Here is an 8,915-nt window from a genome sequence, read left to right as displayed (position 1 = left end):
GGAGATCAAGAACCTTTAGTGATGCCAACCAGCAGGTTGAGAAACCTTCTCCAGTAGGGCTAGCAGCCTGGTAGTAGATAATTTATGGAATGGATGCCTTATTATATGTTTGTTGGACAGATGCAAAAGAAGACGTCCTCCAGAAAGTACTGGGACAGAGACGAACCAAGGAGTTATGCATGCTCATAAGCCATGCTCAGCTCCACGTTGTGTTAGAAGGAAAGAGAGGCCTCAGGGAGACCAACAGGAGAGCAGCGGCACTAGCAGCCTGTCTCCAGAAAAGCAGGTGTTGTGGTGATGAGGCCATGAGAATGGGAAATTAGAGGTGAAGAGTTCTAAATTAGAGCAGTTCTTGGCAATGGTAGGTTCCTTGGTGTAAGTCTGGGCATACGTGACAAGAATAACACAGAGGTAGAAGTCTCTAGATTTGAGGCACTCAAGGAACTGTGAGGTGAAGATGTCTGATGGACCCTTTATGAGGATACAGAAATCCTTGGTGATGCTAGCAGAGCAAGGTACAGGAAAAGTCTGTGGTGGAGCGCCTAACAAACAGGAGAAGGAGTAACCTGGAGACTGGTAGACAGAAGTAACAAGGAAAGGTAGCGGGTGATTGTAGCAATTGACTGGTAGGACAGAATCTGTCTGGCAAATCCTCCATCTTAGGAGGTGGAGACTTCCTTTCATTATGAAATTGGGATTGCTTTCTCAGACTCCCTGGCAGGTGCATACAGATATGTGACTAGGCTCTGCCAATCAGACATGCCTCCCTCAACTTGCAGCAGGAAGCTCAACCTTGTACCCATTGTGCAGGAGCCACTCTGCAAAGGGACCGCTGCCAAATCTGCATGCACAATTGTCACCTGCAGAGGCACTGGCATAGACAGCAGCCTCCAGGAGTGCCTGGTGCTGAGTGGGCTGTGGGTTTTCAGCAGACAAGGTCTGCAGATTGGTTTGGGGCATTGTTCCTGGTTTCACAGCCTGGGAACCTGGTTCTTCAGTCACGCCTCTCACCCCATCCCATTGCACCATCCCCATGATTCTGTGGCTCTCCAGTATTTTTTGAATACATTCATTTTCAGCCCACATCAGCCAGCCAGTTTCTGTTGCTTACATCCAACGGAATTTTGACTGACACTGTGATAGAGCCAGATTGATAGCCTCTCAAAGGAGGAAGAGTTTTCACACAACGGTGCAAGAGGAATGACTTGGAAGAGGATTTGGGAGGTGAGGGATGCTGCCCGTATCTGATCTCATCCTTGTAGATCATCTCTGTTCTCTAACCCCAGTACTGCTCTGTGCTTCCTGGAGGACGTCACTTTCCCTATTGTCCTCTGAGGCAGAGTTCATGCTGCCACCCTAGAGTTTCCTTCAGAAGGATAGGACTTACTTTCAGGCACTGAGCAGGTCTGGGTTGTGGTGCTTGGGGTCCATAGGTTGGTCAGTCCCACATCAAGTCTTGCGTTGTATCCAGAGGGTGTCCTCTATGGTCATGGCAGCAGTTCCTCTCCAGGTGCTGTGCTGCAAAGGGTGTGGTTGGTCTCCTCTATCAATCCAGCTGGGCACCTGGAGAGAAATCCCAAATTGTAGTTGAATCAACCCGGTTCAGGAATTCTTACATACAAGAACTGAAGGGATCCCTGAACTTAGGGCTTAAAATAGATGATAAAGGCCTTAAAATAGATAATAAAGAACTTGCACTTGCACTTGAACTCCCAGTGAAGACTGAAGAAATGGGTCTTACTGAATCATGCATTACTTAATCAGAATTGTAAGTAAAGATAGAAATAATGTGTAGATATAGTATTTTAAGTACCAATGTGGTTCTGGTATGAACAGTCTTAGCCATGGGTGATCAGAGAATATCCTAGTGTGGGTTCCATTCAAATCCTTTTTCTAGTAAGTCATATATAGTGAGTTCTTTTCTGCATTCTATTAGGTCAATGCCAATTAAAATCAAGCAATATTTATTATATGCCCATTATCTGGTAGGCACTTTGCTAAGTACTGGGATACCACAGTAAAGGCAGCCCAGTTTTCTTGAAGGGAGCTTACAGTCTGTCTAGGGAGAAAGGCAATTACATTATGCAGAGACATGCAGGCTGGTGGAACTGTGAGCATGCACAGGTCGCATGGGTGCAGGTCAGCCTGGCCGTTTCTCTGTATCATCATTATACATTATGAAGAGAGTGGTCAGCTGACTTTTCTGGAATGATTCAAAATCCATATGTTAATACTATTTCTATTGTCCTCTCAATTTCTTCCTCTGTTTGCTATTCGCAAGTGTATGCTGGAACCCAGAGCCACTGAAATTGCGGTTCAATTTTCTCCCAATGCAAAATACTCCGTGGATGTTCTCTGCAAATGCCTCCTTCAAAATGCATCCTGGGAATATTTCTGTGACTCAGTGGGGAGGGTTTTATAGTCCTTGTTGGATGTAAGTTTGAGAAGAACTTTTCCAGTTATGGCTGCTCTGAGCTATTTCCCCATCCTGGGGGACAATTTCTCACTTCCCACCAGCTACCCACCGGCTTCCTTTACATAAGGCAAAATGCTGCCTTGCCAGATGTTTGCTGTTTCTCTGGTTTATCTCTATGATATATGGGTTCCAAAAGTATTTGAAAACTGAAGCTTTTAAAATTTTTATGTGTTTTCCCTTGACAATGTTCCCCTCTGCCCACTCATTAAATAAAAGCATTGTCTCCAATTTAATCTTTCCTTCTCTGCACTCTCCCTCTGCTCCCTATTCGTTGGTAATCTCCTGCACAGAGGCTCACAGGCTGTTGGAATTTGGGAGGGATATTGAGATAACTTACTCTAATGGTTCCCAACTTCCTTTTGCTATTCTCAATGAGATCCTTTCTGCAAAGCAGGTCCTGTAGAGTCCAATATATAAACCAAAGACAATGCTTCTGTGTTTGAAATGGGGGTCAGGGCCCACGCCCTGCCTGTTGCCCCTTCCCACACCCACACAGAGTCCCTAAGGCACCCAGTGACACCCTAAATGGGGCTTCTCAAAGTAGGCTGGTGTCAGACTCTCCCACATGCTTGTTAGCAGACATAGCTTCTGCATCCCATGCCCCTGCCTGCAACCCACCGAATGAAACTCTCAGGTGGGAGCCTGGGATCCTCCACCAAGTCTCATATTCATTAAATTTCAGAATCACTGCCCATTACTCCAAGAGCATAATTTAAAAGCTGCTCCTCTGGGACAACCCCATTATTTTATAGAGACACTCTTTGAATTCCAGAAGGATGGAGCCAGACCTCCCAAACAGAGTACAGCTTTCTTTTCACCTCCATGTAAAACGGTGCTGAGTCTATGTTAGACTCCCAGTGACCAGTTCTAGCTGCCTACAGGAGCTATCATCAACATTTCAAGCTGCAGAGTCAGACTGACTCTGCATTCTGTTCCTGCTACGCCCACCATCCCGGGATCACAGTGGCTTCTGGAGGTCCCAAGCCTGGCCTTCAGATCTCAGGTCATGTTTCCAATCAATGACTCTAGGTGACACCCCAGATCTTCTGTGATTTCTCTGTCAAAGTCCATCTCTTGTCATGGTCACCATGTTGAACTGGACTCATCAGCCTGTTATACACTACATCCCTTCAGAAAGACCCACTGTGCTCACAGCTGCACTGATACCTCCACTCTCTGTCCCTCTTAACAGACTCAATGCTGTACACACTGGTAGTTTCCAGGCTTGGGAGAACATTAGCACCACTGGGGAGGGTGTGCTTTTGAAAATACCCACCTAGTCCCACCCAGAGATTCTCCTTTAATTGGCCTGGGATGCGCACTTGGCATTGGCATTTTTAGAAAGCTTTTGCCACTGCCCTCTTCCTCCCCCTTCAGGGACTCTGATGTAAAACACAGGTTGAGAACTATGGCTCTAATTTGAGCAGAGTTAATTAGGGGCACGTCTGTCTCCCTGGCAAGACTGTAAGACTTGCCAGGGTATGAAAAATGCCCTGTTCGCCTTCATACTGCATTTCTTCCTTCCTTCCTTTTTATGATTACTGGAGGTTTACTAAGCCCCTACAGCATGCTAAGACACTATGCTGGGCTCACTCCCTTGCACAGAGATGGAAAATTTATACAGATATAATACATTATTATTGTCATCATTTATCCTTCTTGGACTATAATCTCCTGAAAGATCTATGCCTCGCTTTAACATATAACCTATATTCTGAAGGAGGGGCTGTGTGCAGTGCAAAGTATACCTACTTTGGTGTCTGGCTGGCCAACCTGTGTTCATATTCAAGATCTGACATTTCCTAGCTACATGGTTGAGCAGGTAACTTAATCTCTCTCTGAACCTCAATTTCCTTGGCCATTAAAAATATTATCTATCTGTGGGATTGCTGTGAGAATTGCAGATGGATAAGGAGCCAGCAAGGGGCTGCCAGTGACTGCCCAATCAATGTGGAGCTTTCTCTTTCCACTTGCAGAGAGCAGTCAGACTTGCTGGGCACATCCCAGGCTGCCTAGATCTTACCAGAGAAAACAGGAGAGAGCGGCTTCTCTCCACATGTGGGACAAAGCCAAGCAGAAAGGATACCTGGTAATTTACTAGTGATTTTTTAAAAAGTTCAATGACAAAATATTTGCATGTTTAAATATGCTGCAGTTTTAAGGCTTCCAGAAAAGGTTAGGAGGTGATGCTGTTCAAAACAATGGGAAGGATGGCAAAAATCTTTGAAGAAAACAATATTTGAAATAAAAGAGTTGCCTTAATTTGCAAAAATCCATATAGGCTGGGAAGGGGGAGAGTAGTCCTGGCTCAGCTAGTAACCAGCTGTGTAGCTTTGGAATGCTCTGAACTGCATTTTACTCATTGGTTAAATCTTAAAAATACAAAGCCCAATAAAAATGTTAGCCATTTTAAATCCACTTTCGGAGAGTGTAAAGCAAATGAGACTTAAAAAACAAACAAACACAGGTCTAAGTACTGATATTTGACCACATCACACCAACATTTCTTTCCTGATACTTGTTCCATGATTCTCCCTCTAGGTGTGAGTAGGAACAAATATATATTCTGGATTGGGTGTCATGAATCCCTGAATCTAGGTTACAGAGTTTTGCAAAAGCCTAATCTTTCTTATACCTAAACTGAACTCAAGAATTGCTTCTAGACTTCCGAGATGAAGACCTTTATGCTTTAAATGGTTTCTAGCATACTGATGTCATTTGACTTCCACAGAAAATGTCATTTTTTATCATTGTTATTCTTATTTTGTTCAGTTAGGTGCTTATGGAGGTGGTTAATTGTTTAAGAACTATGCTAAGAGTAGCTTGGGTGCCATTTTACACCTTTATTTCCATTTATGTTTCCTTTCTTTACCAGTGCATTTAAACTGCAGAGTAATATAGTCCTTCCTTTTGTAAGAGAAGTAAAAATACTTTGCACGCCTGCACAATTTTATAACAGAAAAACTCAAAACTCCATTTTTTAAAGTACCCATATTGTATTTTATCCCAAAGCCATTAAAATTGTTTATTCCTTACCTTCCCTAAGCTAAAATGAAAAGCCATTATTCTGATTCACAAACCCCTGTCAGTTTGGCTGTATAAAGGCAACAACAGGGTGTGTTATACAAGCAAGACAATCTCTGCAAATTACTTGAGGCTTCACATCTAAGACCTAAACTCCCTGGAGACTGGTGGTTCTTCCTTGAGATGGCCCTGCCACTTACTGCTTCCTGATGTGGCTGAAATCAAGAGAGTAACATGATTATCATTATTTTCCAGTCAGAAATTTAAAACCAGACAGTGACAAATCAATTCTCAAGGCATACATTTCCATTTGTGAAAGTGAAAAAAATAATCCCGAGAATCCCCCATTGCTATCCTTGAAAGTTAAAATACACCAACAAATCTCTCAGTGTCAGGGATTTTAAAAATCTCTCTTAAACTATTTTTCAAAAGCAAACTGGTGGCAAACTGGATGACATTTCCACTGGGTATGGTGAGACCTCCGAACAAGAGGAGGGCGGTGCTGAGACCAGGGTTTACCAAGAGTCCTGAATAGCTGTATTAGAATAGCCATGGATCAATGTGAAACTTAATACTTTAATGACTGAGCTTCTCTTGAGTTCTTGTTTTTAATTCTCCGGTCTCAAGTGAATCATTTTCTTCTCTCAATCTAATCTTACTGGGAGGAGCAGACAGCCAGGGTATAACTGTGACTCAGGAAAAGCTGAGGAAGAGTTTCCAGTGGGTGAGGACAATGTCCCACTCCCGGGGCAGGCAGCAGAGGGTTAAGCAGGTGGCCAAGCCCTCAAATTCACAAATGTAGACTTCTCCCCACCTGTATAACCTGGGCTGAGTTACTTAACTGCTGGAAATCTCTACTTCCTCCTCTATTTCCTGCCCCTGAATAGTTAGTATCACATAAAGCATTTAGTGCAGTGCATGGTACATAGTGAGCACTTACTAATTATTAGGAATTTTAATGATTTTATCTTCTCAGTGTTTAACAGCTTGCATCGTGACTATCAGGGGGCTTGGTACATTTTGGGTGAATAAATGACATATGATGGCACTCTGAATTGGTCACTGCTGGAACTAGCTAGTGAACTCATCATCATTGTCATAAGTTTTTGATACATGGAGGTAACCTGTGTGCACAAGCATCTTCTCTGCAGTACCACAGCATTCATCCAGGATGTGTCTATGAGAAGTATGGCGGCCCTGACCTTGAAAGATCCAGGACCCCCAGAAAGAAATGAAATTGGCCCAATAAAATTTATCAGTATTCAGAAACCCTAGAAATGAAATGACCACTATTTTCTCTTCCAAAAGTGTTGCAAAATGTGTACTATCATATGCTCCCCAACAGCGCAAATCTCTTCCAGTTGAGTCAGATCAGTTAATGTGTATCTGCATAGCCACAGAGAAATCAGCAGCAGACGATGTGCTTCTTTGGCGATTCTCCTCTTAACCTTCTGGCGAGAGGTCAATTTGGGGAAATTGAGGCAGTTTAATATCTTTCAAAGGAAAATTTGAGCTAAAAAGGAAATAGAATTCTATATGTGCCCAGGAACTGTAGCATTGCATAGAAACATGCCACACATGTGATATTCCCAATATGAAATCCTGAAATCATACCAGAACCTATCTAGGATATGAACAACAGAAAATTATTAAAAATCTGCTTATGTCACGCATGGAGGTACAAAGACAAAACACAGTCTCTACCTGAAAGGGTGCAGAATCAAGAGGAGGACAGACTTGTAAACAGACAAGTACAATAAAATCTACTATGCGGGAGGAGGAAGAGTGGGGGATAGAGGAGCCAATTGTTCGGAAAAGGATTAGAATGGGGTCAGTAAGCCTCGAACTGACTCTTGAAAGGTGACGGTTTTCTAGGCAGTCAGGGGGAGAAGGGATTATCCAGACAAAGAGGAAAGTATAAACAAAGGTGCGGAGGAAAGAAACAGCCTGACCTCTGTAGGCGTCAGGAACTGGTTTGGCTAAAGCTTGGCTGAAGTGTATGGTGGGCAGGCAGTGGTGGCTTTAGCTCCCATCCATGCTCCCTCTTCTCCATTTGTCCTCTTCTACCAGGCAGGATTCTTGTTACTGCCACCAGAATCCAACTTGGGCTGTTCTAAGCACAGGAGATGGAGGGGTTTCTGGCAACGCAGGGTGAATTGAATAAAGTGCTTACCTGTGTCCCCTACTGAAACTCCACTAGATGTGCAGTAAGACAGTAAGGAACTTTTTAATGGCAGAAACACACAAGACAATAAAAATGGGAAAAGAGATAACATCAAAAAACATTAAGAAGCTGGAAAGAAAGGTTTACTGGTATCTAACTCAGAAGACAGACCTAAGGAAACAGAAATCCTTCTATAGACAGAGAAAGGGAAGAAAAGCTATTATACAATTTTGTCTGCACCCTAGAAGTCCCAAAGGGCATAGGAATTGGTGGCACAAAGTAACTCTGGAAGTGGGGTAAAGGTGGGGCTGAAACAGAAAGATGGGCTTAAATCTGTTAAGTAGGAATTGGACCTCAAAATCCCTCCCCAACTCTGAAGAGCCAGGTAGCTGCCCCTCGCCATCTCCAATCAGAAAATGGCATTTGTTCTTTGAAGAAGGTAAAACTGGAATCTTTGGACTGGAGGACAAGGGGCCCAGATGAGGGTGGGAAGATGGGAACAAGGAAATGAATAATGGTTTATGAATGGAATAACCTCAGCCTCAGTCCTCTTCGTATAGTTAGCACCCAGAATGCTGGTGCTCAGGCATGCAGATGGAAATTATTTTTATTTTTATTGTTACTTATTTATTTTTTAATCAGCCCAAGAGAAAATACCTATAGATGCCAACATGGTAATACAATGGCCAGGTGAAACTCCTCACAGTTAAACCCGCTCCTATCCAGCCCCACCCATATGGGGCTTCCAAATCGGCTTTCAGTGCCCTGCTCTTACACATAAGATAATGGTCTCTGTCACATGCCAGACACTTGAGGAAAGCTCTAACATGATGCCAGAGACTGCTACAGTATGAATTATGTGCCCACAAAATTCATATATTGAAGTCCTAACCCCCAGTACCTCAGAATATGACATTATTTGGAAGTAAGGGGGTCACAGATATAATTAGTTAAGGTAAGTTTACACTAGAGGAAGTTGGGCCCTAATCCAATACATGTGTCCTTATAAAAAGGAATGCCATATGGGCCATGTGTGGTGGGTCACACCTGTAATCCCAGCACTTTGGGAAGCCGAGTAGGCAGATCACTTGAGCTCAGGAGTTTGAGACAAGCCTGGCCAACATGGTGAAACCCCGTCTCTACTAAAAATACAAAAACTAGCCAGGCTTGGTGGTGAGTGCCTGTAATCCCAGCTACCAGGGTGGCTGAGGCAGGATAATTGCTTGAACCCAGGAGTCCGAGGTTGCAGTG

The sequence above is a fragment of the Nomascus leucogenys genome, chromosome 4 (genome assembly GCF_006542625.1).
Source record: "Nomascus leucogenys isolate Asia chromosome 4, Asia_NLE_v1, whole genome shotgun sequence".
In the NCBI taxonomy this organism is placed as follows: domain Eukaryota; kingdom Metazoa; phylum Chordata; class Mammalia; order Primates; family Hylobatidae; genus Nomascus; species Nomascus leucogenys.
Note: the sequence above shows the minus strand (reverse complement) of the source record.